Genomic DNA, 22,694 nt, shown 5'->3' with positions numbered 1-22,694 from the left:
GGAATCCGAGGCTAACCTTAAACACTGTCGAGAACAATATTTTCGAGTAAATTACAAAATGGTCATGTGCATCCGGGGAATTAAACCCCGGGTCAGTACCGTGGGAGGGTACTATGATACCACTACACTAGATGCGCTCCCTAGCAAGTATCTTAGCCCATGTAATGAAAGCCCTATGTAACCGAGGGGTTAAGGTCTTTTCGACTTACAAATGAAAAGGCTACCAAGAATCTTTTAACATGGGAATCCTAGGCTAACTTTAAACATTGTCGACAACAATATTTTCGAGTAAACAAAATGGTCATGCGCATCTGGGGAATCGAACCCCGGTCAGTACCGTGGGAGGGTAGTATGATACCACTACACTAGATGCACTCCCATGCAAGTATCTTAGCCCATGTAATGAAAGNGAATCGAACCCCGGTCAATACCGTGGGAGGGTATTATGATACCACTACACTAGATGCGCTCCCTTTCAAGTATCTTAGCCCATGTAATGAAAGCCCTATGTAACCGAGGGGTTAAAGGTCTTTTCGACTGGCGAAGAAAATATTTTCAAGTAAACAAAAACTGGTCATGCGCATCCGGGGAATCGAACCCCGGTCAATACCGTGGGAGGGTATTATGATACCACTACACTAGATGCGCTCCCTTGCAAGTTTCTTAGCCCATGTAATGAACACCCCATGTAACCGAGGGGTTAAGGTCTTTTCGATTGACAAATGAAAAGGCTACAAAGAATCTTTTAAAATGGGAATCCTAGGCTAACTTTAAACACCGTCCAGAACAATATTTTCGATTTAATAAAATGGTCATGCGCATACGGGGAATCGAACCTCAATCAAAACCGTGGGAGGGTACTATGATACCACCACACTAGTTGCGCTCCCTTGCAAGTATCTTAGCCCATTTATTGAAAGCCCTATGTAACCGAGGGGTTAAGGTCTTTTCGAATTACAAATGAAAAGGCTACCAAGAATCTTCTAAATTGGGAATCCGAGGCTAACCTTAAACAACAATATTTTCGAGTAAATTACAAAATGGTCATGCGCATCTGGGGAATCGAACCCCGGTCAGTACCGTGGGAGGGTACTATGATACCACTACACTAGATAAGCACCCTTGCAAGTATCTTAGCCCATGTACTGAAAGCCCTATGTAACCGAGGGGTTAAGGTCTTTTCGACTTACAAATGAAAAGGCTACCAAGAATCTTCTAAAATGGGAATCCGAGGCTAACCTTAAACACTGTCGAGAACAATATTTTCGAGTAAACAAAATGGTCATGCACATCCTGGGAATCGAACCCCGGTCAGTACCGTGGGAGGGTACTATGATACCACTACACTAGATGCGCTCCCTTGCAAGTATCTTAGCCAATGTAATGAAAGCCCTATGTAACCGAGGGGTTAAGGTATTTTCGACTTACAAATGAAAAGGCTACCTAGAATCTTTTATAATGGGAATCCGAGGCTAAACCTTAAACACTGTCGAGAACAATATTTTTGAGTAAACTAAATCGTCATGCGCATCCGGGGAATCGAACCTCGGTTAGTACCGTGGGAGGGTACTATGATACCACTACACTAGATGCGCTCCCTTGCAAATATCTTAGCCCATGTAATGAAAGCCCTATGTAACCGAGGGGTTAAGGTCTTTTCGACTTACAAATGAAAAGGCTACCAAGAATCTTCTAAAATGGGAATCCGAGGCTAACCTTAAACACTGTCGAGAACAATATTTTCGAGTAAATTACAAAATGGTCATGCGCATCCGGGGAATCGAACCCCGGTCAGTACCGTGGGAGGGTACTATGATACCACTACACTAGATGCGCTCCCTTGCAAGTATCTTAGCCAATGTAATGAAAGCCCTATGTAACCGAGGGGTTAAGGTATTTTCGACTTACAAATGAAAAGGCTACCTAGAATCTTTTATAATGGGAATCCGAGGCTAAACCTTAAACACTGTCGAGAACAATATTTTTGAGTAAACTAAATCGTCATGCGCATCCGGGGAATCGAACCTCGGTTAGTACCGTGGGAGGGTACTATGATACCACTACACTAGATGCGCTCCCTTGCAAATATCTTAGCCCATGTAATGAAAGCCCTATGTAACCGAGGGGTTAAGGTCTTTTCGACTTACAAATGAAAAGGCTACCAAGAATCTTCTAAAATGGGAATCCGAGGCTAACCTTAAACACTGTCGAGAACAATATTTTCGAGTAAACAAAATGGTCATGCGCATCCGGGGAATCGAACCCCGGTCAGTACCGTGGGAGGGTACTATGATACCACTACACTAGATGCGCTCCCTTGCAAGTATCTTAGCCAATGTAATGAAAGCCCTATGTAACCGAGGGGTTAAGGTATTTTCGACTTACAAATGAAAAGGCTACCTAGAATCTTTTATAATGGGAATCCGAGGCTAAACCTTAAACACTGTCGAGAACAATATTTTTGAGTAAACTAAATCGTCATGCGCATCCGGGGAATCGAACCTCGGTTAGTACCGTGGGAGGGTACTATGATACCACTACACTAGATGCGCTCCCTTGCAAATATCTTAGCCCATGTAATGAAAGCCCTATGTAACCGAGGGGTTAAGGTCTTTTCGACTTACAAATGAAAAGGCTACCAAGAATCTTCTAAAATGGGAATCCGAGGCTAACCTTAAACACTGTCAAGAACAATATTTTCGAGTAAACAAAATGGTCATGCGCATCCGGGGAATCGAACCCCGGTCAGTACCGTGGGAGGGTACTATGATACCACTACACTAGATGCGCTCCCTTGCAAGTATCTTAGCCAATGTAATGAAAGCCCTATGTAACCGAGGGGTTAAGGTATTTTCGACTTACAAATGAAAAGGCTACCTAGAATCTTTTATAATGGGAATCCGAGGCTAAACCTTAAACACTGTCGAGAACAATATTTTTGAGTAAACTAAATCGTCATGCGCATCCGGGGAATCGAACCTCGGTTAGTACCGTGGGAGGGTACTATGATACCACTACACTAGATGCGCTCCCTTGCAAGTATCTTAGCCCATGTAATGAAAGCCCTATGTAACCGAGGGGTTAAGGTCTTTTCGACTTACAAATGAAAAGGCTACCAAGAATCTTCTAAAATGGGAATCCGAGGCTAACCTTAAACACTGTCGAGAACAATATTTTCGAGTAAACTAAATGGTCATGCGCATCCGGGGAATCGAACCCCGGTCAGTACCGTGGGAGGGTACTATGATACCACTACACTAGATGCGCTCCCTTGCAAGTATCTTAGCCAATGTAATGAAAGCCCTATGTAACCGAGGGGTTAAGGTATTTTCGACTTACAAATGAAAAGGCTACCTAGAATCTTTTATAATGGGAATCCGAGGCTAAACCTTAAACACTGTCGAGAACAATATTTTTGAGTAAACTAAATCGTCATGCGCATCCGGGGAATCGAACCTCGGTTAGTACCGTGGGAGGGTACTATGATACCACTACACTAGATGCGCTCCCTTGCAAGTATCTTAGCCCATGTAATGAAAGCCCTATGTAACCGAGGGGTTAAGGTCTTTTCGACTTACAAATGAAAAGGCTACCAAGAATCTTCTAAAATGGGAATCCGAGGCTAACCTTAAACACTGTCGAGAACAATATTTTCGAGTAAATTACAAAATGGTCATGCGCATCCGGGGAATCGAACCCCGGTCAGTACCGTGGGAGGGTACTATGATACCACTACACTAGATGCGCTCCCTTGCAAGTATCTTAGCCAATGTAATGAAAGCCCTATGTAACCGAGGGGTTAAGGTATTTTCGACTTACAAATGAAAAGGCTACCTAGAATCTTTTATAATGGGAATCCGAGGCTAAACCTTAAACACTGTCGAGAACAATATTTTTGAGTAAACTAAATCGTCATGCGCATCCGGGGAATCGAACCTCGGTTAGTACCGTGGGAGGGTACTATGATACCACTACACTAGATGCGCTCCCTTGCAAGTATCTTAGCCCATGTAATGAAAGCCCTATGTAACCGAGGGGTTAAGGTCTTTTCGACTTACAAATGAAAAGGCTACCAAGAATCTTCTAAAATGGGAATCCGAGGCTAACCTTAAACACTGTCGAGAACAATATTTTCGAGTAAACAAAATGGTCATGCGCATCCGGGGAATCGAACCCCGGTCAGTACCGTGGGAGGGTACTATGATACCACTACACTAGATGCGCTCCCTTGCAAGTATCTTAGCCAATGTAATGAAAGCCCTATGTAACCGAGGGGTTAAGGTATTTTCGACTTACAAATGAAAAGGCTACCTAGAATCTTTTATAATGGGAATCCGAGGCTAAACCTTAAACACTGTCGAGAACAATATTTTTGAGTAAACTAAATCGTCATGCGCATCCGGGGAATCGAACCTCGGTTAGTACCGTGGGAGGGTACTATGATACCACTACACTAGATGCGCTCCCTAGCAAGTATCTTAGCCCATGTAATGAAAGCCCTATGTAACCGAGGGGTTAAGGTCTTTTCGACTTACAAATGAAAAGGCTACCAAGAATCTTCTAAAATGGGAATCCGAGGCTAACCTTAAACACTGTCGAGAACAATATTTTCGAGTAAATTACAAAATGGTCATGCGCATCCGGGGAATCGAACCCCGGGTCAGTACCGTGGGAGGGTACTATGATACCACTACACTAGATGCGCTCCCTTGCAAGTATCTTAGCCCATGTAATGAAAGCCCTATGTAACCGATGGGTTAAGGTCTTTTCGACTTAGAAATGAAAAGGCTACCAAGAATCTTTTAAAATGGGAATCCGAGGCTAACCTTAAAGACTGTCGAGAACAATATTTTCGAGTGAACAAAATGTTCATGTGCGTCCAGGGAATTGGACCCCGGTTAGTACCGTGGGAGAGTACTATGATACCACTACACTAGATGCGCTATCTTGCAAGTATCTTATCGCATGTAATGAAAGCCCTATGTAACTGAGGGGTTAAGGTCTTTTCGACTTACAAATGAAAAGGCTACAAAGAATCTTTCAACATGGGAATCCTAGGCTAACTTTAAACATTGTTCGACTTACAAATGAAAAGGCTACAAAGAATCTTTTAACATGGGAATCTTAGGCTAACTTTAAACATTGTCGACAACAATATTTTCGAGTAAACAAAATGGTCATGGGCATCCGGGGAATCAAACCCCGGTCAGTATTGTGGGAGGGTTACTATGATATACCACTACACTAGATGCGCTCCCTTTCAAGTATCTTAGCCCATGTAATGAAAGCCCTATGTAACCGAGGGGTTAAAGGTCTTTTCGACAGGCTAACTTTAAACACTGGCGAAGACAATATTTTCAAGTAAACAAAAACCGGTCATGCGCATCCGGGGAATCGAACCCCGGTCAATACCGTGGGAGGGTATTATGATACCACTACACTAGATACGCTCCCTTTCAAGTATCTTAGCCCATGTAATGAAAGCCCTATGTAACCCCGGCTAACTTTAAACACTAGCGAAGAAAATATTTTCAAGTAAACAAAAACTGGTCATGCGCATCCGGGGAATCGAACCCCGGTCAATACCGTGGTAGGGTATTATGATACCACTACACTAGATACAGTCCCTTTCAAGTTTCTTAGCCCATGTAATGAACACCCCATGAAACCGAGGGGTTAAGGTCTTTTCGATTGACAAATGAAAAGGCTACAAAGAATCTTTTAAAATGGGAATCCTAGGCTAACTTTAAACACCGTCCAGAACAATATTTTCGATTTAATAAAATGGTCATGCGCATACGGGGAATCGAACCTCAATCAAAACCGTGGGAGGGTACTATGATACCACCACACTAGTTGCGCTCCCTTGCAAGTATCTTAGCCCATTTATTGAAAGCCCTATGTAACCGAGGGGTTAAGGTCTTTTCGACTTACAAATGAAAAGGCTACCAAGAATCTTCTAAATTTGGAATCCGAGGCTAACCTTAAACAACAATATTTTCGAGTAACTTACAAAATGGTCATGCGCATCTGGGGAATCGAACCCCGATCAGTACCGTGGGAGGGTACTATGATACCACTACACTAGATAAGCACCCTTGCATGTATCTTAGCCCATGTAATGAAAGCCCTATGTAACCGAGGGGTTAAGGTCCTTTCGACTTACAAAATGAAAAGGCTACCAAGAATCTTCTAAAATGGGAATCCGAGGCTAACCTTAAACACTGTCGAGAACAATATTTTCGAGTAAACAAAATGGTCATGCGCATCCGGGGAATCGAACCCCGGTCAGTACCGTGGGAGGGTACTATGATACCACTACACTAGATGCGCTCCCTTGCAAGTATCTTAGCCAATGTAATGAAAGCCCTATGTAACCGAGGGGTTAAGGTATTTTCGACTTACAAATGAAAAGGCTACCTAGAATCTTTTATAATGGGAATCCGAGGCTAAACCTTAAACACTGTCGAGAACAATATTTTTGAGTAAACTAAATCGTCATGCGCATCCGGGGAATCGAACCTCGGTTAGTACCGTGGGAGGGTACTATGATACCACTACACTAGATGCGCTCCCTAGCAAGTATCTTAGCCCATGTAATGAAAGCCCTATGTAACCGAGGGGTTAAGGTCTTTTCGACTTACAAATGAAAAGGCTACCAAGAATCTTCTAAAATGGGAATCCGAGGCTAACCTTAAACACTGTCGAGAACAATATTTTCGAGTAAACAAAATGGTCATGCGCATCCGGGGAATCGAACCCCGGTCAGTACCGTGGGAGGGTACTATGATACCACTACACTAGATGCGCTCCCTTGCAAGTATCTTAGCCCATGTAATGAAAGCCCTATGTAACCGAGGGGTTAAGGTCTTTTCGACTTACAAATGAAAAGGCTACCAAGAATCTTCTAAAATTGGAATCCGAGGCTAACCTTAAACACTGTCGAGAACAATATTTTCGAGTAAATTACAAAATGGTCATGCGCATCCGGGGAATCGAACCCCGGTCAGTACCGTGGGAGGGTACTATGATACCACTACACTAGATGCGCTCCCTTGCAAGTATCTTAGCCCATGTAATGAAAGCCCTATGTAACCGAGGGGTTAAGGTCTTTTCGACTTACAAATGAAAAGGCTACCAAGAATCTTCTAAAATGGGAATCCGAGGCTAACCTTAAACACTGTCGAGAACAATATTTTCGAGTAAACAAAATGGTCATGCGCATCCGGGGAATCGAACCCCGGTCAGTACCGTGGGAGGGTACTATGATACCACTACACTAGATGCGCTCCCTTGCAAGTATCTTAGCCAATGTAATGAAAGCCCTATGTAACCGAGGGGTTAAGGTCTTTTCGACTTACAAATGAAAAGGCTACCAAGAATCTTCTAAAATGGGAATCCGAGGCTAACCTTAAACACTGTCGAGAACAATATTTTCGAGTAAACAAAATGGTCATGCGCATCCGGGGAATCGAACCCCGGTCAGTACCGTGGGAGGGTACTATGATACCACTACACTAGATGCGCTCCCTTGCAAGTATCTTAGCCAATGTAATGAAAGCCCTATGTAACCGAGGGGTTAAGGTATTTTCGACTTACAAATGAAAAGGCTACCTAGAATCTTTTATAATGGGAATCCGAGGCTAAACCTTAAACACTGTCGAGAACAATATTTTTGAGTAAACTAAATCGTCATGCGCATCCGGGGAATCGAACCTCGGTTAGTACCGTGGGAGGGTACTATGATACCACTACACTAGATGCGCTCCCTTGCAAGTATCTTAGCCCATGTAATGAAAGCCCTATGTAACCGAGGGGTTAAGGTCTTTTCGACTTACAAATGAAAAGGCTACCAAGAATCTTCTAAACCGAGGCTAACCTTAAACACTGTCGAGAACAATATTTTCGAGTAAACAAAATGGTCATGCGCATCCGGGGAATCGAACCCCGGTCAGTACCGTGGGAGGGTACTATGATACCACTACACTAGATGCGCTCCCTTGCAAGTATCTTAGCCAATGTAATGAAAGCCCTATGTAACCGAGGGGTTAAGGTATTTTCGACTTACAAATGAAAAGGCTACCTAGAATCTTTTATAATGGGAATCCGAGGCTAAACCTTAAACACTGTCGAGAACAATATTTTTGAGTAAACTAAATCGTCATGCGCATCCGGGGAATCGAACCTCGGTTAGTACCGTGGGAGGGTACTATGATACCACTACACTAGATGCGCTCCCTTGCAAGTATCTTAGCCCATGTAATGAAAGCCCTATGTAACCGAGGGGTTAAGGTCTTTTCGACTTACAAATGAAAAGGCTACCAAGAATCTTCTAAAATGGGAATCCGAGGCTAACCTTAAACACTGTCGAGAACAATATTTTCGAGTAAACAAAATGGTCATGCGCATCCGGGGAATCGAACCCCGGTCAGTACCGTGGGAGGGTACTATGATACCACTACACTAGATGCGCTCCCTTGCAAGTATCTTAGCCAATGTAATGAAAGCCCTATGTAACCGAGGGGTTAAGGTCTTTTCGACTTACAAATGAAAAGGCTACCAAGAATCTTCTAAACCGAGGCTAACCTTAAACACTGTCGAGAACAATATTTTCGAGTAAACAAAATGGTCATGCGCATCCGGGGAATCGAACCCCGGTCAGTACCGTGGGAGGGTACTATGATACCACTACACTAGATGCGCTCCCTTGCAAGTATCTTAGCCAATGTAATGAAAGCCCTATGTAACCGAGGGGTTAAGGTATTTTCGACTTACAAATGAAAAGGCTACCTAGAATCTTTTATAATGGGAATCCGAGGCTAAACCTTAAACACTGTCGAGAACAATATTTTTGAGTAAACTAAATCGTCATGCGCATCCGGGGAATCGAACCTCGGTTAGTACCGTGGGAGGGTACTATGATACCACTACACTAGATGCGCTCCCTTGCAAGTATCTTAGCCCATGTAATGAAAGCCCTATGTAACCGAGGGGTTAAGGTCTTTTCGACTTACAAATGAAAAGGCTACCAAGAATCTTCTAAAATGGGAATCCGAGGCTAACCTTAAACACTGTCGAGAACAATATTTTCGAGTAAACAAAATGGTCATGCGCATCCGGGGAATCGAACCCCGGTCAGTACCGTGGGAGGGTACTATGATACCACTACACTAGATGCGCTCCCTTGCAAGTATCTTAGCCAATGTAATGAAAGCCCTATGTAACCGAGGGGTTAAGGTCTTTTCGACTTACAAATGAAAAGGCTACCAAGAATCTTCTAAAATGGGAATCCGAGGCTAACCTTAAACACTGTCGAGAACAATATTTTCGAGTAAACAAAATGGTCATGCGCATCCGGGGAATCGAACCCCGGTCAGTACCGTGGGAGGGTACTATGATACCACTACACTAGATGCGCTCCCTTGCAAGTATCTTAGCCAATGTAATGAAAGCCCTATGTAACCGAGGGGTTAAGGTCTTTTCGACTTACAAATGAAAAGGCTACCAAGAATCTTCTAAAATGGGAATCCGAGGCTAACCTTAAACACTGTCGAGAACAATATTTTCGAGTAAACAAAATGGTCATGCGCATCCGGGGAATCGAACCCCGGTCAGTACCGTGGGAGGGTACTATGATACCACTACACTAGATGCGCTCCCTTGCAAGTATCTTAGCCAATGTAATGAAAGCCCTATGTAACCGAGGGGTTAAGGTATTTTCGACTTACAAATGAAAAGGCTACCTAGAATCTTTTATAATGGGAATCCGAGGCTAAACCTTAAACACTGTCGAGAACAATATTTTTGAGTAAACTAAATCGTCATGCGCATCCGGGGAATCGAACCTCGGTTAGTACCGTGGGAGGGTACTATGATACCACTACACTAGATGCGCTCCCTAGCAAGTATCTTAGCCCATGTAATGAAAGCCCTATGTAACCGAGGGGTTAAGGTCTTTTCGACTTACAAATGAAAAGGCTACCAAGAATCTTCTAAAATGGGAATCCGAGGCTAACCTTAAACACTGTCGAGAACAATATTTTCGAGTAAACAAAATGGTCATGCGCATCCGGGGAATCGAACCCCGGTCAGTACCGTGGGAGGGTACTATGATACCACTACACTAGATGCGCTCCCTTGCAAGTATCTTAGCCAATGTAATGAAAGCCCTATGTAACCGAGGGGTTAAGGTATTTTCGACTTACAAATGAAAAGGCTACCTAGAATCTTTTATAATGGGAATCCGAGGCTAAACCTTAAACACTGTCGAGAACAATATTTTTGAGTAAACTAAATCGTCATGCGCATCCGGGGAATCGAACCTCGGTTAGTACCGTGGGAGGGTACTATGATACCACTACACTAGATGCGCTCCCTTGCAAGTATCTTAGCCCATGTAATGAAAGCCCTATGTAACCGAGGGGTTAAGGTCTTTTCGACTTACAAATGAAAAGGCTACCAAGAATCTTCTAAACCGAGGCTAACCTTAAACACTGTCGAGAACAATATTTTCGAGTAAACAAAATGGTCATGCGCATCCGGGGAATCGAACCCCGGTCAGTACCGTGGGAGGGTACTATGATACCACTACACTAGATGCGCTCCCTTGCAAGTATCTTAGCCAATGTAATGAAAGCCCTATGTAACCGAGGGGTTAAGGTCTTTTCGACTTACAAATGAAAAGGCTACCAAGAATCTTCTAAAATGGGAATCCGAGGCTAACCTTAAACACTGTCGAGAACAATATTTTCGAGTAAACAAAATGGTCATGCGCATCCGGGGAATCGAACCCCGGTCAGTACCGTGGGAGGGTACTATGATACCACTACACTATATGCGCTCCCTTGCAAGTATCTTAGCCCATGTAATGAAAGCCCTATGTAACCGAGGGGTTAAGGTCTTTTCGACTTACAAATGAAAAGGCTACCAAGAATCTTCTAAAATGGGAATCCGAGGCTAACCTTAAACACTGTCGAGAACAATATTTTCGAGTAAACAAAATGGTCATGCGCATCCGGGGAATCGAACCCCGGTCAGTACCGTGGGAGGGTACTATGATACCACTACACTAGATGCGCTCCCTTGCAAGTATCTTAGCCCATGTAATGAAAGCCCTATGTAACCGAGGGGTTAAGGTCTTTTCGACTTACAAATGAAAAGGCTACCAAGAATCTTTTAAAATGGGAATCCGAGGCTAACCTTAAACACTGTCGAGAACAATATTTTCGAGTAAACAAAATGGTCATGCGCATCCGGGGAATCGAACCCCGGTCAGTACCGTGGGAGGGTACTATGATACCACTACACTAGATGCGCTCCCTTGCAAGTATCTTAGCCCATGTAATGAAAGCCCTATGTAACCGAGGGGTTAAGGTATTTTCGACTTACAAATGAAAAGGCTACCTAGAATCTTTTATAATGGGAATCCGAGGCTAAACCTTAAACACTGTCGAGAACAATATTTTTGAGTAAACTAAATCGTCATGCGCATCCGGGGATTCGAACCTCGGTTAGTACCGTGGGAGGGTACTATGATACCACTACACTAGATGCGCTCCCTTGCAAGTATCTTAGCCCATGTAATGAAAGCCCTATGTAACCGAGGGGTTAAGGTCCTTTCGACTTACAAATGAAAAGGCTACCAAGAATCTTTTAAAATGGGAATCCTAGGCTAACTTTAAACACTGTCGAGAACAATATTTTCAAGTAAACAAAATGGTCATGCGCATCCGGGGAATCGAACCCCGGTCAATACCGTGGGAGGGTACTATGATACCACTACACTAGATGCGCTCCTTTGCAAGTATCTTAGCCCATGTAATGAAAGCCCTATGTAACCGAGGGGTTAAGGTATTTTCGACTTACAAATGAAAAGGCTACCAAGAATATTTTAAAATGGGAATCCGAGGCTAACCTTAAACACTGCCGAGAACAATATTTTTGAGTAAACAAAATGGTCATGCGAATCCGGGGAATCGAACCCCGGTCAGTACCGTGGGAGGGTACTACGACGATACCACTACACTAGATGCGCATACCACTACACTAGATGCGCATGTAACCAAGGTGTTACGGTCTTTTCAACTTACAAATGAAAAGGCTACCAATAATCTTAAATACTGTCAAGAACAATATTTTCGAGTAAATAAAATGGTCATGCGCATCCAGGGAATCGAACCCCGATGAGTACCATGGGAGGGTACTATGATACCACTACACTATATGCGCTCCCTTGCAAGTATCTTAGCCCATGTAATGAAAGCCCTATGTAACTGAAGGGTTGAGGTCTTTTCGATTTACAAATGAAAAGGCTACCAAGAATTTTTTAAAATGGGAATCCGAAGCTAACGTGGGAAAATCGAACCCCAGTCAGTACCGTGAGAGGGTACACTATGATACCACTACATTAGATGCGCTCCCTTGCAAAGTATCTTAGCCCACGTAATAAAAGCCCTATGTAACCGAGGTTTTCCACTTACAAATGAAAAGGTGGGAATCCGAGGCTAACCTTAAACACAGTCGAGAACAATATTTTTGAGTAAACAAAATGGACATGCGCATTCGGGGAATCGAACCCCGGTCAGTATCGTGGGAGGGTACTATGATATCACTACACTAGATGCGCTCCCTTGCAAGTATCTTAGCCCATGTAATGAAAGCCCTATGTAACCGAGGTTTTCCACTTACAAATGAAAAGGTGGGAATCCGAGGCTAACCTTAAACACTGTCGAGAACAATATTTTTGAGTAAATAAAATGGTCATGCGCATCCGTGGTATCGAACCCCGGTCATTATCGTGGGAGGGTAATATGACACCACTACACTAGATGCTCTCCTCTGCAAGTTTCTTAGCCTATGTAATGAACACCCTATGTAACCGAGGGGTTAAGGTCTTTTCGACTTACAAATGAAAAGGCTACCAAGAATCTTTTAAAATGGGAATCCCAGGCTAACCTTAAACACTTTCGAGTAAACAAAATGGTCATGCGCATCCGGGGAATCGAACCCCGGTCAGTACCGTGGGAGGGTAATATGATACCACTACACTAGATGCACTCCCTTGCAAGTATCTTAGCCCATGTAATGAAAGCCCTATGTAACCGAGGGGTTAAGGTCTTTTCGACTTACAAATGAAAACGCTACCAAGAATCTATTCAAATGGGAATCCGAGGCTAACCTTAAACACTTTCGAGAACAATATTTTCGAGTAAACAAAATGGTCATGCGCATCCGGGGAATAGAACCTCGGTCAGTACTGTGGAAGGGTACAATGATACCACTACACTAGATGCGCTCCCTTGCAAATATCTTAGCCCATGTAATTAAAGCCCTATGTAACCGAGGGGTTAAGGTATTTTCGACTTACAAATGAAAAGGCTACAAAGAATCTTTTAAAATGGGAATCCGAGGCTAACCTTAAACACTTTCGAGAACAATATTTTCGAGTAAACAAAATGGTCATGCGCATCCTGGGAATTGAACCCCGGTCAGTATCGTGGGAGGGTACTATGATACAACTACACTAGATGCATCCTGGGAATTGAACCCCGGTCAGTATCGTGGGAGGGTACTATGATACAACTACACTAGATGCATCCTGGGAATTGAACCCCGGTCAGTACCGTGGGAGGGTACTATGATACAACTACACAGGGAGGGTACTATGATACAACTACACTGGGAGGGTAGTATGATACAACAACACTAGATGCACTCCCTTGCTGCATCTTAGCCCATGTAATGAAAGCCCTATGTAACACTAGATGCACTCCCTTGCTACAAGTATCTTAGCCCATGTAATGAAAGCCTTATGTAACCGAGGGGTTAAGGTCTTTTCGATTTACAAATGAAAAGGCTACCAAGAATCTTTTAAAATGGGAATCCTAGGCTAACTTTAAACACTGTCGAGAACAATATTTTCGAGTACACAAAATGGTCATGCGCATCCGGGGAATCGAACCCCGGTCAGTACCGTGGGAGGATACTATGATACCACTACACTAGATGCGCTCCCTTGCAAGTATCTTAGCCCATGTTATGAAAGCCCTATGTAACCGAGGGGTCAAGGTCTTTTCGACTTACCAATGAAAAGGCTACCAAGAATCTTATAAAATGGGAATCCTAGGCTAACTTTAAACACTGTCGTGAACAATATTTTCAAGTAAACAAAACGGTCATGCGCATCGGGGGAATCGAACTCCGGTCAGTACCGTGGGAGGGTACTATGATACCACTATACTAGATTCACTCCCTTGCAAGTATCTTAGCCCATGTAATGAAAGCCCTATGTAACCGAGGGATTAAGGTCCTTTCGACTTACAAATGAAAAGGCTACCAAGAATCTTTTAAAATGGGAATCCTAGGCTAACTTTAAACACTGTTTTTTTAACGGGGAATCGAACCCCGGTCAGTACCGTGGGAGGGTACTATGATACCACTACACTAGATGCGCTCCTTTGAAAGTATCTTAGCCCATGTAGTGAAAGCCCTATGTAACGAGGGGTTAAGGTCTTTTCGACTTACAAATGAAAAGGCTACCAAGAATCTTTTAAAATGGGAATCCTAACCTTAAACACTGTCAAGAACAATATTTTCGAGTAAACAAAATAATGGTCATGCGCATCCGGGGAATCGAATCCTGATCAGTACCATGGGAGGGTACTATGATACCACTACACTAGATGCGCTCCCTTGCAAGTATCTTAGCCCATGTAATGAAAGCCCTATGTAACCGAGGGCTTAAGGTCCTTTCGACTTACAAATGAAAAGGCTACCAAGAATCTTTTAAAATGGGAATCCTAGGCTAACTTTAAACACTGTCGAGAACAATATTTTCGAGTAAACAAAATGGTCATGCGCATCCGGGGAATCGAACCCCGGTCAGTACCGTGGGAGGGTACTATGATACCACTACACTAGATGCGCTCCCTTGCAAGTATCTTAGCCAATGTAATGAAAGCCCTATGTAACCGAGGGGTTAAGGTATTTTCGACTTACAAATGAAAAGGCTACCTAGAATCTTTTATAATGGGAATCCGAGGCTAAACCTTAAACACTGTCGAGAACAATATTTTTGAGTAAACTAAATCGTCATGCGCATCCGGGGATTCGAACCTCGGTTAGTACCGTGGGAGGATACTATGATACCACTACACTATATGCGCTCCCTTGCAAATATCTTAGCCCATGTAATGAAAGCCCTATGTAACCGAGGGGTTAAGGTCTTTTCGACTTACAAATGAAAAGGCTACCAAGAATCTTTTAAAATGGGAATCCTAGGCTAACTTTAAACACTGTTTTTTTAACGGGGAATCGAACCCCGGTCAGTACCGTGGGAGGGTACTATGATACCACTACACTAGATGCGCTCCTTTGAAAGTATCTTAGCCCATGTAGTGAAAGCCCTATGTAACGAGGGGTTAAGGTCTTTTCGACTTACAAATGAAAAGGCTACCAAGAATCTTTTAAAATGGGAATCCTAACCTTAAACACTGTCAAGAACAATATTTTCGAGTAAACAAAATAATGGTCATGCGCATCCGGGGAATCGAATCCTGATCAGTACCATGGGAGGGTACTATGATACCACTACACTAGATGCGCTCCCTTGCAAGTATCTTAGCCCATGTAATGAAAGCCCTATGTAACCGAGTGCGCTCCCTTGCAAGTATCTTAGCCCATGTAATGAAAGCCCTATGTAACCGAGGGGTTAAGGTCCTTTCGACTTACAAATGAAAAGGCTACCAAGAATCTTTTAAAATGGGAATCCTAGGCTAACTTTAAACACTGTTTTTTTAACGGGGAATCGAACCCCGGTCAGTACCGTGGGAGGGTACTATGATACCACTACACTAGATGCGCTCCTTTGAAAGTATCTTAGCCCATGTAGTGAAAGCCCTATGTAACCGAGGGGTTAAGGTCTTTTCGACTTACAAATGAAAAGGCTACCAAGAATCTTTTAAAATGGGAATCCTAACCTTAAACACTGTCAAGAACAATATTTTCTAGTAAACAAAATTGTCATCCGCATCCGCGGAATCGAACCCCGGTCAGTACCGTGGGAGGGTACTATGATACCACTACACTAGATGCACTCCCTTGCAAGTATCTTAGCCCATGTAATGAAAGCCCTATGTAACCGAGGGGTTAAGGTCCTTTCGACTTACAAATGAAAAGGCTACCAAGAATCTTTTAAAATGGGAATCCTAGGCTAACTTTAAACACTGTCGAGAACAATATTTTCAAGTAAACAAAATGGTCATGCGCATCCGGGGAATCGAACCCCGGTCAGTATCATGGGAGGTTACTATGATACCACTACACTAGATGCACTCCTTTGCAAGTATCTTAGCCCATGTAATGAAAGCCCTATGTAACCGAGGGGTTAAGGTCCGAGAACAATATTTTTGAGTAAACAAAATGGTCATGCGCATCCGGGGAATCGAACCCCAGTCAGTACCGTGGTAGGGTACTATGATACAACTACACTAGATGCGCTCCCTTGCAAGTATCTTAGCCCATGTAATGAAAGCCCAATGTAACCGACGGGTTCAGGTTTTGTCGACTTGCAAATGGAAAGGCTAGCAAGAATCTTTTAAAATTTTAAACACTGTCGAGAACAATATATTGGAGTAAACAAAATGGTCATGCGTACTGGGGGAATCAAACCCCGGTCAGTACCGTGGGAGGGTACTATGATACCACTACACTAGATGCGCTCCCTTGCAAGTTTGTTAGCCTCTGTAATGAACACCCTATGAAACCGAGGGGTTAAGGTCTTTTCGATTTACAAATGAAAAGGCTACCAAGAATCTTTAAAAATGGGAATCCTAGGCTAACTTTAAACACTGTCGAGAATAATATTTTCTAGTAAACAAAATGGTCATGCGCATCCGGGGAATCGAACCCCGGTCAGTACCGTGGGAGGATACTATTATACCACTACACTAGATGCGCTCCCTGGGGAATCGAACCCCGGTCAGTACCGTGGGAGGATACTATTATACCACTACACTAGATGCGCTCCCTTGCAAGTATCTTAGCCCATGTAATGAAAGCCCTATGTAACCGAGGGGTTAAGGTCCTTTCAAGTAAACAAAATGGTCATGCGCATCCGGGGAATCGAACCCCGATCAGTACCATGGGAGGGTACTATGATACCACTACACTAGATGCACTCCCTTGCAAGTATCTTAGCCCATGTTATGAAAGCCCTATGTAACCGAGGGGTTAAGGTCTTTTCGACTTACAAATGAAAAGGCTACCAAGAATCTTATAAAATGGGAATCCTAGGCTAACTTTAAACACTGTCGAGAACAATATTTTCTAGTAAACAAAACGGTCATGCGCATCGGGGGATTCGAACTCCGGTCAGTACCGTCTGAAGGTACTATGATACCACTACACTAGATGCGCTCCCTTGCAAGTATCTTAGCCCATGTAATGAAAGCCCTATGTAATCGAGGGGTTAAGGTCTTTTCGACTTACAAATGAAAAGGTTACCTAGAATCTTTTAAAATGGGAATCCTAGGCTAACTTTAAATACTGTCGAGAACAATATTTTCGAGTAAACAAAATGGGAATGTGCATCCGGGGAATTTAACCCCGGTCAGTACCGTGGGAGGGTACTATGATACCACTACACTAGATGCACTCCCTTGCAAGTATCTTAGCCCATGTAATGAAAGCCCTATGTAACCGAGGGGTTAAGGTCCTTTCGACTTACAAATGAAAAGGCTACCAAGAATCTTTTAAAATGGGAATCCTAGGCTAACTTTAAACACTGTCGAGAACAATATTTTCTAGTAAACAAAACGGTCATGCGCATCGGGGGATTCGAACTCCGGTCAGTACCGTCTGAAGGTACTATGATACCACTACACTAGATGCGCTCCCTTGCAAGTATCTTAGCCCATGTAATGAAAGCCCTATGTAATCGAGGGGTTAAGGTCTTTTCGACTTACAAATGAAAAGGTTACCTAGAATCTTTTAAAATGGGAATCCTAGGCTAACTTTAAATACTGTCGAGAACAATATTTTCGAGTAAACAAAATGGGAATGTGCATCCGGGGAATTTAACCCCGGTCAGTACCGTGGGAGGGTACTATGATACCACTACACTAGATGCACTCCCTTGCAAGTATCTTAGCCCATGTAATGAAAGCCCTATGTAACCGAGGGGTTAAGGTCCTTTCGACTTACAAATGAAAAGGCTACCAAGAATCTTTTAAAATGGGAATCCTAGGCTAACTTTAAACACTGTCGAGAACAATATTTTCTAGTAAACAAAACGGTCATGCGCATCGGGGGATTCGAACTCCGGTCAGTACCGTCTGAAGGTACTATGATACCACTACACTAGATGCGCTCCCTTGCAAGTATCTTAGCCCATGTAATGAAAGCCCTATGTAATCGAGGGGTTAAGGTCTTTTCGACTTACAAATGAAAAGGTTACCTAGAATCTTTTAAAATGGGAATCCTAGGCTAACTTTAAATACTGTCGAGAACAATATTTTCGAGTAAACAAAATGGGAATGTGCATCCGGGAAATTTAACCCCGGTCAGTACCGTGGGAGGGTACTATGATACCACTACACTAGATGCGCTCCCTTGCAAATTTAACCCCGGTCAGTACCGTGGGAGGGTACTATGATACCACTACACTAGATGCGCTCCCTTGCAAGTATCTTAGCCCATGTAATGAAAGCCTTATGTAGCCGAGGGTTTAAGTGCCTTTCGACATACAAATGAAAAGGCTACATACCAAGAATCTTTTAAAATTAGAAAATAGGCTGAACCTTAAACACTATCGAGAGCAATATTTTTGAGTTAACAATATGGACATGCACATCTGGGGAATCAAACCCCGGTCAGTACCGCAAACCCCGGTCAGTACCGTGAGGGTACTGTGATACCACCACTACATACCAACAAAATGGACATGCGCATCCGGAGAATCAAACCCCACTACACTACACTACACTACACTACACTACACTACACTACACTACACTACACTACACTACACTACACTACACTACACTACACTACACTACACTACACTACACTACACTACACTACACTACACTACACTACACTACACTACACTACACTACACTACACTACACTACACTACACTACACTACACTACACTACACTACACTACACTACACTACACTACACTACACTATACACTACACTATACACTACACTATACACTACACTACACTACACTATACACTACACTATACACTACACTATACACTAGATGTTCAACTTGTTCAAATCCTAGCCCTATCTTTTAGAAGGAGAACCCTAGGCCGACTTAAACACTGTTGAGAACGAACAATATTTTCGAGTAAACAAAATGGTTATGTGCATCCAAGGAATCGAACCTCGGTCAATCCCGTGAGAGGGTACTATGATACCACTACACTAGATGCGCTCCCTTATAAGAATCATAGCTCATGTAATGAAAGTCTTATGTAACCGAGGGTTTAAGTGCCTTTCGACATATAAATGAAAAGGCTACATACCAAGAATCTTTTAAAGTTAGAAAATAGGCTGGCAATATTTTTGAGTAAACAAAATGGACATGCGCATCCAGGGAATGAAACCCCGGTGAGTACCATGAGGGTATTACCACTACACTATGTGCTCCCTTGTTAAAATCTTAGCCCATGTAGTGAAAGCCCCATGTAACCGAGAGGTTAAGTGCCTTTCAACATACAAATGAAAAGGTTACTAAGTATCTTTTAATAGGAGAACCCTAGGCCAACTTAAACACTGTTGAGAACAAACAATATTTTCGAGTAAACAAAATAGATATGCACATCTGGGGAATCAAACCCCGGTCAGTATCATGGGAGGGAACTATGATACCACTATACTAGATGCATTCACTTGTAAGAATCATATCTCATGTAATGAAAATCCTATCTAACCGAGGGGTTAATTGCCTTTCGATATACAAATGAAAAGGTTACCAAGAATCTTTTAAAATGAGAATCATAGGCCGACTTAAACACGGTTGAGAATAATATTTTCAATTAAATAGAATGGACATGCACATCTGGGGAATCGAACCCCAGTCAGTAGTGTGAGTACTGTCGGATGGTACTATGATACCACTACACTGAATGCGCTCCCTTGTCAAATCATAGGACATGTAATGAAAGCCCTATGTAACTGAGGGGTTAAGTGTCTTCCTCCATACAAATGAAAAGGTTGCCAAGAATCTTTTAAATTGAGAATCCTAGGCTGACCTTAAATGTCGAGAACAATTATTTCGAGTAAACAAAATGGAGGACATGCGCATTTGGGGAATCGAATCCTACTGTGGGAGGGTACTAAATGCGCTCCCTTGTAAGAATCTTAGCCCATGTAATGAAAGCCCTTTGTAATGGAGGGGTTAAGTGCCTTTCGACATACAAATGAAAAGGTTATCAAGAATAACATTTTCGAGTAAACAAAATGGACATGCACATCTGGGGAATTGAACCCCGATCAGTACCGTAGGAGGGTACTATGTTACCACTACACTAGATTTGCTCCCTTGTTAGAATTTTAGCCCATTTAATGAAAGCCCTATGTAACCAAGGGGTTAAGTACCTTTCGACATACAAATGAAAAGCCTACCAAGAATTTTTTAAAATAAGAATCCTAGGCTGACCTTAAGCACTGTCGAGAACAATATTTTCGAGTAAACAAAATGGACATGCGCATCCGGGGAATCGATTCCCGGTCAGTACCGTGGGAGGGTACTATGATACCACCTATAGTACATTTTGAGCCGTTTTCATTCTTCTAGGCGTAGACATGATTTTGGTGAATGGTCATACAGTGTCGTGCATTATTCGTCCGGTATCCGATTGACACCAAACTTGGCAAGCGTTCATATTTCATATGGATGGACTTAACTCCCGAACCACATGCCCAAATTCCTTTCAAAACTCTGACTGTTGAGGTTAAGGTTCGGGGCCCTACCCGGCCCTTCAACAAGCCTATCATTGTTCTTCATGTCTATTCTGATGTCTCTGTCTTGCTTATGTCTCAACTTGTCTTCAATGCCCACTTTGCGTGGTGGTGTGTTGGATGATGCATCGTCTTCCTTGATCGCATCATGACACTCTTCTATATTGGCCTGTATGTGACCAGATGGGCGTCACTTGAGGGACGCCACATTTCTTGTCATGGCGTGAGAGTCACAACCTACTCTCTTCATAGAATGGTTGTGACATTCTACCCCACTTAACTTAGTCATCGTCGTCGATGGCTTACTCGGGTCACAATCATATTGCAGATTGTGACATTCTCCCCCACTTAATTTAGTCATCGTTCTCGATGACTTTCTCGAGGCGAATTCGCCCCACTGATTGTGAAATTCTCCCCCACTCAATCTCGGCATCGTCCCAATGACGATCCGAACTCTTTGACTGTTGACGACTCGACTCGCTGGAATTGCCTGTGTTTCAAAAAAGTATAAAATTGTTGAGCACCTGACTATCTTTTGTCATAATGCTCAGCTTGTTGACATTTCCACCAACTTGGGGATAAGTTTGAGTGGATGCTTCTGACTTCTCTTTTGTCATGTGGCACCACGTTCTTACTCTTGACTTGGTCAGTTGTTGGGTGAACTTCCCTCAATTTTGGCTTTGTACTACTATCTACGGCTATCCCCCTTCAGATCTATTTCTATTGTTCGCCCATCTTGGACTTGGCTACCGAGACTCGCAACATAGACGTGGCTATTCAGTATTTGCCGTAGCTGTGGGTGAGGCTGACTCTCTATGTGGACACTCACCAGACGACTATGAACTTGAAAGGGGCACTTTGCCCTATTGTGGCCAATTTGGCCTCAATGTGTTTCGTACTTTGCCACCTTCGTGTGGCCATTGTTGTACTTGAACTTCCAGCTTGATGCTCACTTCTCGAGCGGATATAGTCTTGACATCTCTTGTTGAGTCATCCACCTTAGGCACAAGGTGGTGGCTCAAGGAATACACGTGTGCTTGTATGTTAGAGCTCCTTTACGGGGTGAGAGACTTATTGATGCTGCTCTCTCCCGCTTGGAGCACTTTTACGGGGTGAAATACTTATTGATACTGCTCTCCCCCGCTCGAACTTGGTTGCCTCTTTGCAGCAAGGTCGTCCCCCTATAAGGACTTACGTTGTATTCAGCTTTCGCACTTGGCCGATGCTTGTCGTTTCTCGACTCTCGGCTTCTCTGTTTGCAACCACTGACACTATTCCTCCAATGTGAATGGTTCTTTGGAAGTCACCGTCATGGTGCACTTTCTGTTTCATCTGTCTTGAATACTTCGGAACTACAAGCTCTTGGCTTCAACCCCCAACTTATTATAATTCTGACCGGCAACTATCCTGCCCACTTTGGCACTCTATACACACTTGCAAGGTCTTCGATCAACTCTTGGGTTCATTTTTCTTTACTGTCTTGCCTGACTAGACACACAAAGTGTGGCTCTAATACCAACTGTCATGGTCCCACATTTTTTTGACCGTGCAGCATCGTGATCTTGACACAGTCACGACTAGCCTTGAGGGGAATTAAGCCCCATATATATTTTTGGCCCCGGCTTTGTGGCTTCGTCGGACCCATATATATTTAGGCGAGGTTTGTCTTCACCAATCGAACATCGCTTGTGCTGAATCCAAGCTTGTTCAACCACACACAC

The 22,694-nt window shown here is 43.2% G+C and overlaps 52 non-coding genes across 52 annotated transcripts; all 52 read right to left on the bottom strand.

The window, feature by feature from the left end:
• Nucleotides 1–577: 577 nt before the first annotated feature.
• TRNAG-CCC lies at nucleotides 578–648 on the bottom strand. The gene has a single exon. It is a non-coding gene; the product is annotated as a tRNA-Gly (tRNA).
• A 399-nt stretch (nucleotides 649–1,047) lies between these two features.
• On the bottom strand, nucleotides 1,048–1,118 carry TRNAG-CCC. The gene has a single exon. It is a non-coding gene; the product is annotated as a tRNA-Gly (tRNA).
• A 167-nt stretch (nucleotides 1,119–1,285) lies between these two features.
• On the bottom strand, nucleotides 1,286–1,356 carry TRNAG-CCC. Its single transcript has one exon. It is a non-coding gene; the product is annotated as a tRNA-Gly (tRNA).
• A 168-nt stretch (nucleotides 1,357–1,524) lies between these two features.
• Nucleotides 1,525–1,595, bottom strand: TRNAG-CCC. Its single transcript has one exon. It is a non-coding gene; the product is annotated as a tRNA-Gly (tRNA).
• Nucleotides 1,596–1,765: 170 nt separating this feature from the next.
• Nucleotides 1,766–1,836, bottom strand: TRNAG-CCC. Its single transcript has one exon. It is a non-coding gene; the product is annotated as a tRNA-Gly (tRNA).
• Nucleotides 1,837–2,004: 168 nt separating this feature from the next.
• Nucleotides 2,005–2,075, bottom strand: TRNAG-CCC. The gene has a single exon. It is a non-coding gene; the product is annotated as a tRNA-Gly (tRNA).
• Nucleotides 2,076–2,242: 167 nt separating this feature from the next.
• TRNAG-CCC lies at nucleotides 2,243–2,313 on the bottom strand. The gene has a single exon. It is a non-coding gene; the product is annotated as a tRNA-Gly (tRNA).
• Nucleotides 2,314–2,481: 168 nt separating this feature from the next.
• TRNAG-CCC lies at nucleotides 2,482–2,552 on the bottom strand. The gene has a single exon. It is a non-coding gene; the product is annotated as a tRNA-Gly (tRNA).
• A 167-nt stretch (nucleotides 2,553–2,719) lies between these two features.
• Nucleotides 2,720–2,790, bottom strand: TRNAG-CCC. Its single transcript has one exon. It is a non-coding gene; the product is annotated as a tRNA-Gly (tRNA).
• Nucleotides 2,791–2,958: 168 nt separating this feature from the next.
• TRNAG-CCC lies at nucleotides 2,959–3,029 on the bottom strand. Its single transcript has one exon. It is a non-coding gene; the product is annotated as a tRNA-Gly (tRNA).
• A 167-nt stretch (nucleotides 3,030–3,196) lies between these two features.
• TRNAG-CCC lies at nucleotides 3,197–3,267 on the bottom strand. Its single transcript has one exon. It is a non-coding gene; the product is annotated as a tRNA-Gly (tRNA).
• Nucleotides 3,268–3,435: 168 nt separating this feature from the next.
• On the bottom strand, nucleotides 3,436–3,506 carry TRNAG-CCC. The gene has a single exon. It is a non-coding gene; the product is annotated as a tRNA-Gly (tRNA).
• A 170-nt stretch (nucleotides 3,507–3,676) lies between these two features.
• TRNAG-CCC lies at nucleotides 3,677–3,747 on the bottom strand. Its single transcript has one exon. It is a non-coding gene; the product is annotated as a tRNA-Gly (tRNA).
• A 168-nt stretch (nucleotides 3,748–3,915) lies between these two features.
• Nucleotides 3,916–3,986, bottom strand: TRNAG-CCC. The gene has a single exon. It is a non-coding gene; the product is annotated as a tRNA-Gly (tRNA).
• Nucleotides 3,987–4,153: 167 nt separating this feature from the next.
• On the bottom strand, nucleotides 4,154–4,224 carry TRNAG-CCC. The gene has a single exon. It is a non-coding gene; the product is annotated as a tRNA-Gly (tRNA).
• A 168-nt stretch (nucleotides 4,225–4,392) lies between these two features.
• Nucleotides 4,393–4,463, bottom strand: TRNAG-CCC. The gene has a single exon. It is a non-coding gene; the product is annotated as a tRNA-Gly (tRNA).
• A 170-nt stretch (nucleotides 4,464–4,633) lies between these two features.
• TRNAG-CCC lies at nucleotides 4,634–4,705 on the bottom strand. The gene has a single exon. It is a non-coding gene; the product is annotated as a tRNA-Gly (tRNA).
• Nucleotides 4,706–5,379: 674 nt separating this feature from the next.
• Nucleotides 5,380–5,450, bottom strand: TRNAG-CCC. The gene has a single exon. It is a non-coding gene; the product is annotated as a tRNA-Gly (tRNA).
• Nucleotides 5,451–6,262: 812 nt separating this feature from the next.
• TRNAG-CCC lies at nucleotides 6,263–6,333 on the bottom strand. The gene has a single exon. It is a non-coding gene; the product is annotated as a tRNA-Gly (tRNA).
• A 168-nt stretch (nucleotides 6,334–6,501) lies between these two features.
• On the bottom strand, nucleotides 6,502–6,572 carry TRNAG-CCC. Its single transcript has one exon. It is a non-coding gene; the product is annotated as a tRNA-Gly (tRNA).
• A 167-nt stretch (nucleotides 6,573–6,739) lies between these two features.
• Nucleotides 6,740–6,810, bottom strand: TRNAG-CCC. The gene has a single exon. It is a non-coding gene; the product is annotated as a tRNA-Gly (tRNA).
• Nucleotides 6,811–6,980: 170 nt separating this feature from the next.
• TRNAG-CCC lies at nucleotides 6,981–7,051 on the bottom strand. The gene has a single exon. It is a non-coding gene; the product is annotated as a tRNA-Gly (tRNA).
• A 167-nt stretch (nucleotides 7,052–7,218) lies between these two features.
• Nucleotides 7,219–7,289, bottom strand: TRNAG-CCC. The gene has a single exon. It is a non-coding gene; the product is annotated as a tRNA-Gly (tRNA).
• Nucleotides 7,290–7,456: 167 nt separating this feature from the next.
• TRNAG-CCC lies at nucleotides 7,457–7,527 on the bottom strand. The gene has a single exon. It is a non-coding gene; the product is annotated as a tRNA-Gly (tRNA).
• Nucleotides 7,528–7,695: 168 nt separating this feature from the next.
• On the bottom strand, nucleotides 7,696–7,766 carry TRNAG-CCC. Its single transcript has one exon. It is a non-coding gene; the product is annotated as a tRNA-Gly (tRNA).
• A 159-nt stretch (nucleotides 7,767–7,925) lies between these two features.
• On the bottom strand, nucleotides 7,926–7,996 carry TRNAG-CCC. The gene has a single exon. It is a non-coding gene; the product is annotated as a tRNA-Gly (tRNA).
• A 168-nt stretch (nucleotides 7,997–8,164) lies between these two features.
• Nucleotides 8,165–8,235, bottom strand: TRNAG-CCC. Its single transcript has one exon. It is a non-coding gene; the product is annotated as a tRNA-Gly (tRNA).
• A 167-nt stretch (nucleotides 8,236–8,402) lies between these two features.
• Nucleotides 8,403–8,473, bottom strand: TRNAG-CCC. The gene has a single exon. It is a non-coding gene; the product is annotated as a tRNA-Gly (tRNA).
• Nucleotides 8,474–8,632: 159 nt separating this feature from the next.
• On the bottom strand, nucleotides 8,633–8,703 carry TRNAG-CCC. Its single transcript has one exon. It is a non-coding gene; the product is annotated as a tRNA-Gly (tRNA).
• A 168-nt stretch (nucleotides 8,704–8,871) lies between these two features.
• On the bottom strand, nucleotides 8,872–8,942 carry TRNAG-CCC. The gene has a single exon. It is a non-coding gene; the product is annotated as a tRNA-Gly (tRNA).
• A 167-nt stretch (nucleotides 8,943–9,109) lies between these two features.
• TRNAG-CCC lies at nucleotides 9,110–9,180 on the bottom strand. Its single transcript has one exon. It is a non-coding gene; the product is annotated as a tRNA-Gly (tRNA).
• A 167-nt stretch (nucleotides 9,181–9,347) lies between these two features.
• Nucleotides 9,348–9,418, bottom strand: TRNAG-CCC. Its single transcript has one exon. It is a non-coding gene; the product is annotated as a tRNA-Gly (tRNA).
• A 167-nt stretch (nucleotides 9,419–9,585) lies between these two features.
• On the bottom strand, nucleotides 9,586–9,656 carry TRNAG-CCC. The gene has a single exon. It is a non-coding gene; the product is annotated as a tRNA-Gly (tRNA).
• A 168-nt stretch (nucleotides 9,657–9,824) lies between these two features.
• TRNAG-CCC lies at nucleotides 9,825–9,895 on the bottom strand. The gene has a single exon. It is a non-coding gene; the product is annotated as a tRNA-Gly (tRNA).
• A 167-nt stretch (nucleotides 9,896–10,062) lies between these two features.
• On the bottom strand, nucleotides 10,063–10,133 carry TRNAG-CCC. Its single transcript has one exon. It is a non-coding gene; the product is annotated as a tRNA-Gly (tRNA).
• Nucleotides 10,134–10,301: 168 nt separating this feature from the next.
• Nucleotides 10,302–10,372, bottom strand: TRNAG-CCC. The gene has a single exon. It is a non-coding gene; the product is annotated as a tRNA-Gly (tRNA).
• A 159-nt stretch (nucleotides 10,373–10,531) lies between these two features.
• On the bottom strand, nucleotides 10,532–10,602 carry TRNAG-CCC. The gene has a single exon. It is a non-coding gene; the product is annotated as a tRNA-Gly (tRNA).
• A 167-nt stretch (nucleotides 10,603–10,769) lies between these two features.
• TRNAG-CCC lies at nucleotides 10,770–10,840 on the bottom strand. The gene has a single exon. It is a non-coding gene; the product is annotated as a tRNA-Gly (tRNA).
• A 167-nt stretch (nucleotides 10,841–11,007) lies between these two features.
• Nucleotides 11,008–11,078, bottom strand: TRNAG-CCC. Its single transcript has one exon. It is a non-coding gene; the product is annotated as a tRNA-Gly (tRNA).
• A 167-nt stretch (nucleotides 11,079–11,245) lies between these two features.
• On the bottom strand, nucleotides 11,246–11,316 carry TRNAG-CCC. The gene has a single exon. It is a non-coding gene; the product is annotated as a tRNA-Gly (tRNA).
• A 168-nt stretch (nucleotides 11,317–11,484) lies between these two features.
• On the bottom strand, nucleotides 11,485–11,555 carry TRNAG-CCC. Its single transcript has one exon. It is a non-coding gene; the product is annotated as a tRNA-Gly (tRNA).
• Nucleotides 11,556–11,722: 167 nt separating this feature from the next.
• TRNAG-CCC lies at nucleotides 11,723–11,793 on the bottom strand. Its single transcript has one exon. It is a non-coding gene; the product is annotated as a tRNA-Gly (tRNA).
• Nucleotides 11,794–12,985: 1,192 nt separating this feature from the next.
• On the bottom strand, nucleotides 12,986–13,056 carry TRNAG-CCC. Its single transcript has one exon. It is a non-coding gene; the product is annotated as a tRNA-Gly (tRNA).
• An 883-nt stretch (nucleotides 13,057–13,939) lies between these two features.
• Nucleotides 13,940–14,010, bottom strand: TRNAG-CCC. Its single transcript has one exon. It is a non-coding gene; the product is annotated as a tRNA-Gly (tRNA).
• An 844-nt stretch (nucleotides 14,011–14,854) lies between these two features.
• TRNAG-CCC lies at nucleotides 14,855–14,925 on the bottom strand. The gene has a single exon. It is a non-coding gene; the product is annotated as a tRNA-Gly (tRNA).
• A 1,336-nt stretch (nucleotides 14,926–16,261) lies between these two features.
• On the bottom strand, nucleotides 16,262–16,332 carry TRNAG-CCC. Its single transcript has one exon. It is a non-coding gene; the product is annotated as a tRNA-Gly (tRNA).
• A 94-nt stretch (nucleotides 16,333–16,426) lies between these two features.
• On the bottom strand, nucleotides 16,427–16,497 carry TRNAG-ACC. Its single transcript has one exon. It is a non-coding gene; the product is annotated as a tRNA-Gly (tRNA).
• A 388-nt stretch (nucleotides 16,498–16,885) lies between these two features.
• TRNAG-CCC lies at nucleotides 16,886–16,956 on the bottom strand. The gene has a single exon. It is a non-coding gene; the product is annotated as a tRNA-Gly (tRNA).
• Nucleotides 16,957–17,106: 150 nt separating this feature from the next.
• TRNAG-CCC lies at nucleotides 17,107–17,177 on the bottom strand. The gene has a single exon. It is a non-coding gene; the product is annotated as a tRNA-Gly (tRNA).
• Nucleotides 17,178–17,582: 405 nt separating this feature from the next.
• TRNAG-CCC lies at nucleotides 17,583–17,653 on the bottom strand. The gene has a single exon. It is a non-coding gene; the product is annotated as a tRNA-Gly (tRNA).
• Nucleotides 17,654–18,058: 405 nt separating this feature from the next.
• Nucleotides 18,059–18,129, bottom strand: TRNAG-CCC. Its single transcript has one exon. It is a non-coding gene; the product is annotated as a tRNA-Gly (tRNA).
• Nucleotides 18,130–19,373: 1,244 nt separating this feature from the next.
• On the bottom strand, nucleotides 19,374–19,444 carry TRNAE-CUC. Its single transcript has one exon. It is a non-coding gene; the product is annotated as a tRNA-Glu (tRNA).
• Nucleotides 19,445–22,694: the final 3,250 nt, after the last annotated feature.

The sequence above is a fragment of the Cucurbita moschata genome, unplaced genomic scaffold (assembly GCF_002738365.1).
Source record: "Cucurbita moschata cultivar Rifu unplaced genomic scaffold, Cmos_1.0 Cmo_Scf00026, whole genome shotgun sequence".
In the NCBI taxonomy this organism is placed as follows: domain Eukaryota; kingdom Viridiplantae; phylum Streptophyta; class Magnoliopsida; order Cucurbitales; family Cucurbitaceae; genus Cucurbita; species Cucurbita moschata.
Note: the sequence above shows the minus strand (reverse complement) of the source record. Positions and strands in the feature narration are given on the sequence as shown.